This window comes from Brassica oleracea, chromosome C2, assembly GCF_000695525.1.
Source record: "Brassica oleracea var. oleracea cultivar TO1000 chromosome C2, BOL, whole genome shotgun sequence".
In the NCBI taxonomy this organism is placed as follows: Eukaryota; Viridiplantae; Streptophyta; class Magnoliopsida; order Brassicales; family Brassicaceae; genus Brassica; species Brassica oleracea.
The window spans coordinates 48968052-48972238 of NC_027749.1; the positions used below are offsets into that span (position 1 = coordinate 48968052).

General features: G+C 41.3%; 1 pseudogene; it reads left to right on the forward strand.

Moving 5' to 3' along the window:
• Window positions 1–3164: 3164 nt before the first annotated feature.
• LOC106325788 overlaps window positions 3165–4187 on the forward strand; it is a 7590-nt pseudogene continuing 6567 nt past the window's right edge.

Below are 4187 nucleotides of genomic sequence, written 5' to 3' on the forward strand. Positions count from 1 at the left end.
TCAAGATGAATAGACTCAGAAGAGGAGTAAGGAACACCAGTCTGGTGTCACGACCATAAGTGTCAAGGTGGAACTCTAGGACAATAATCGAAGCTCATAAGCAAAAGGAGAAATTTACAGACTTGACCGGGTCAGAACTTCATGCTTGAATAAGTCAGGGTTCATGTATGATTACAGCTTGAGAAGCTCATCATGGGTTCGATTTTGACATGAGAGAAGCTGTAAGGGAGTATCTCAGGAGCATCACAGGGTTGGATAATGAGAGATACAGTGAAAGGCCGACAGGAACAACGAACAGTTGCAGAAACTTAGTTACAGAGGCGTGGTACTTCTAAAGAGTTATTTGATTCAGGTGGAGCCACTGAGATAATATAAGGATTGATGCATCAAGGATATATATAATCTGATTCCAGGTGGAGTGAGTCACTGGTTTAGAAGATGTCTTGATTGGTTCAGCTGTAGGGTAAAAGTTTCAGTTAGCAACATGGTCAGCTCAAGGGAGTAAGAGCTGAAAGGAAAGGTAATTCCATGACAAGAGGGTCGTGGATATGTTCGGTATGTCAAAGCCAGGAGTGTCAAGGTCAGTTAACAAGTACAAGGGGCATCATAAGGAGATTTGTAAGAGGAGTCTTACATAAAGTAACTTGTAGGCAAAACAAGTGAAATCGGCATTTGTATCATGAGTACACTGCAGTGAGATTGATACAGAGGACCACGAAATGATAGCCGAGTATGATGCAAGATAACACGTGGTGAGGTACTTGGTTAAACTGAAGGGAAGTAAATATCAAGAGATACTGAAATATTGAGAAGTGAAGATGAAGAATGGTGAGATGATGCAAAGTAAGAAACTATTAGAAGACATTGCAGGGATTGCAGGGAATTGTCTTAAAGTTTGTCCATCTCAGGAAGGGTAAGACTTGTTCTCCACAAGCAGGCTCATCTTAAGCTCAGGTCATGGAACTGAAAGAAGTTTCATGAAGGTATAAGTGCAACAAAAACCGATTGCATTTATGGATCAGAACATGTGGAGTTCTGGATATATGGTCGCATCACAGAGGAATATTGAGGCAGTGTCCTCAGGAAAGTCCATTAGCTAATGGCCAAATACTCATCGATGGCCAGGTACTCATCAGGCTAATGGTGAGTTCAACGAGTAACAGGTGTGTTCAAGTTGTTGATCGTGAAGCACATGTTTTGGTGTTCGGAGACATCTTAATACAAGAAGGGTATTGAGATAATAAATTCACAGCTGAGAAAAGAAGGGATATCAGGGATTCTAGATAAAGATATCACAGACAGCTCGTGAGGTGAGCCAAGGCGTATCATGGATTCTATGGTATGAGGCTCAGTTCATTCAACTAGCAGTGGGGTCTAAATATGTTAGTGGAGGTTATGTTATTGCAGAACAGTTTGATCAGATGGTGGAGCAAAGATATTTGTGTCGATAGTCTTCCTAATCATGTGGTTTTAGGCGGCGTGTCCTGCTTAAGTGTGCAGCGGTACAAAGTGATGCTCAAGTACAGTATGTTCAAGAACATCAAGGTTAAGTCAGAGACTGTTCCAGAGATATGGAGCATGAGTGACTTCAAGGTTTGCGGTTGGTTCTAAAGGGTTCAGTGTGACATCAAGGTTCTACTACAGCATGAGGGTTTCACCAGGATTGTGTCGAAAGTCTGTTCAGCAAGGTGTTTAACTGGATGACAGGTTCTGTTAGAAATAATGGCGGTACAAAAGGTGTTCAAGGCTGAAATGGTTTAAACAAGTAGAGAATCAGAAATTATTTCAGGACTGAAGCATATATGGTTTGAAGGATGTTTTACAGAATTGAAAGACTTTGATTCAAGGCTCAATGCGCATGAGTGGAATCGAAAGGCCAAGGAGGAAATCAACTTGCAGAAAGATGTTCAGGTTTCTGTTCAAGCACTTGAACATGTTCGTGATTTTGTCAGCAAGGTTGTGTTGTTGATAAGTTCACGAGGAGTAACAAGATATGAAGTAACACGACGTCAATGAGGAGTTGAGCTTTGACACTTGGAGTGTAGCAGCTGGGTTCGCAACTCAAGACAATAGATGAAGGTGATGGATATTCAGAATGGCAATGTGATTGTCACATACCTTTCATCAGGCGTGATGTCTATGTTCATTGATGGGGCTAAGTTGATTAATTGTTTTAATTTACTTGAGCGGTTGTGGTGTATAAGTTGAAGCTTATGCATGTTAAAAGAAGATCATGAAGGAATTTCAAGCTTGGCTCAAGGTGGAGCTGAGAGAAATGAGAAGAGATAAGAGAAGACAAGGAGATGTAGAAGATGAGCAGGCTTGCTCGATCATCAAGAGGTATCAGCACAAAGTAAGGGTTATGGACTTGGACCAAACATGTGGGGTTTTGTGAGGTTTGGTTAAAGCCCATCAGACATGTTCAATGTTGGGCCGACTTGCACAAGCTACGCACGGACAACATATGGGCCTAATAGTTGAAGCTCATTAGGTCAAGTGCTGATACAAAGAAGGAGAGATCACGACATGGATCTCCAAGCTCAAGCTGAGCCTCTAGGAGGCGGGAGCTTCCATGGCGTCTCTTGGAGAGATAGAGTAAGCTAGTGATAGATATGTAATCCTAGGCTTAGCTCTTAGCCATGTACTTCTCTTGTAATCTCTTTATACTCTCTAGGGTTTGTATACCCACGACAGAGAGAGTAATGATCTTGTAAACCACATCGGAGGTGTTTTTCGATACTTCATAGTGGATGTTGTGGATCCTGGATCCACCTTAGATGTAGCGCGCTGCGGCCGTGAACTGGGTGAACAATTCTTGAGTCATGAACAAGGATGAATCGTATGAATAGTGAAAGGGATATGGGTATTATGAATTTGTATTCCGTAACAAGTGGGTATCATAACCCCCACAAATGGTATCAGAGCGTATAAATACCCCACAAAAATGTTTAAGAAAATCCGGTGATGTCAAATCCTTTTAAAATAATAATTTCAACTTTTGACCAAAACATTAAAAAAAAAAAAACGTGTAGAAATATTTGTTTTCCCACGAGGAGCCACTTTCACTATTTTATACTATTTGTAACTAATTCAATAAGTGCCATGATGCGTCGGTCTATATAAATGTAAAGCCTTCCCAAAACCAAAAACAAGATTCACAGAAAATGGATACTCAAGAAACGAGTTTAGGTTTCATATCTCTCGCTTTTCTTTGTTAGCTTGTTGTCTGAAACCGTTTTTTTTATTTGGATTTCTTGTTGACATACTGAAACTCAATACGTGTTGACAGGAGTGACAAGAGTGTTGAGAGAAGACCGACCATCGAGTAAGATAGTGACGATAGCTGGCTACTCTGTGATTAAGGGGAGAGGCGTGTTGGACCTATCTATTAAGCACAATGGCTTTAATAAAAATTGGTAAAGATGAAAAGAAATAGACCTGCAGGTGTTAACTAAAGAAGCCTTTAATAACTTTGATGAAGAAGTTTAGAGACATCCCACATCGGTTACATGAGGAGAAAACGAGCAGTATATATAAGTGTACACACTTACACTAGATTAAACGGCTCAGAGGAAGAGAGAGCTCCCCACGCGCCGCCGCCGCCGTCCGGCCGGCTCGGCTCGGCGTGGGTCTTGGGTCTTGGTGGAGGGCCTCCGGCCCAATAAGACTATTCTTTTTAGACCAAGTTAAGCTCAACGTTTTATCATTTATTTTAAGAAAAAACAGCATGCAATTTTATTTAAAACGGCAAGTAGTTAGTCTAGAAAATAAAAATGTCATGCAGTTTATCCTCTCGAAAGTTTTAAACGAGATAAGAGAGTCTTGAGGAAGAAGTTTCGGAACTCAACTTCCCTCGATCTCCGTGAGATTCTCGCCCACGTGCAGCAGCTGTTGCGGGAAGTGGTTCTTCTCCGTCTCTTTAAATATCGCCTCTCCTCTTCCTTCATTTCTCAACTTTTTTCATATCGAAACCAGCAGCAAAAATCCCTTACCGTAAGTCATAAATACGAGAGTGTGTCGTAGAGTTTATATTTCGATAGGGCGATCACGAGTGAGGCGTGATTCGTCTGCCATGGTTGTATCTTGGGACTCTATGTTTGTACAGTCCCGTCTCACTAACGGAGCGAATATTTTGAGTTAAGGAAATATATCATATCTCGACTCCATGTCTCTTAGCGAATACGATC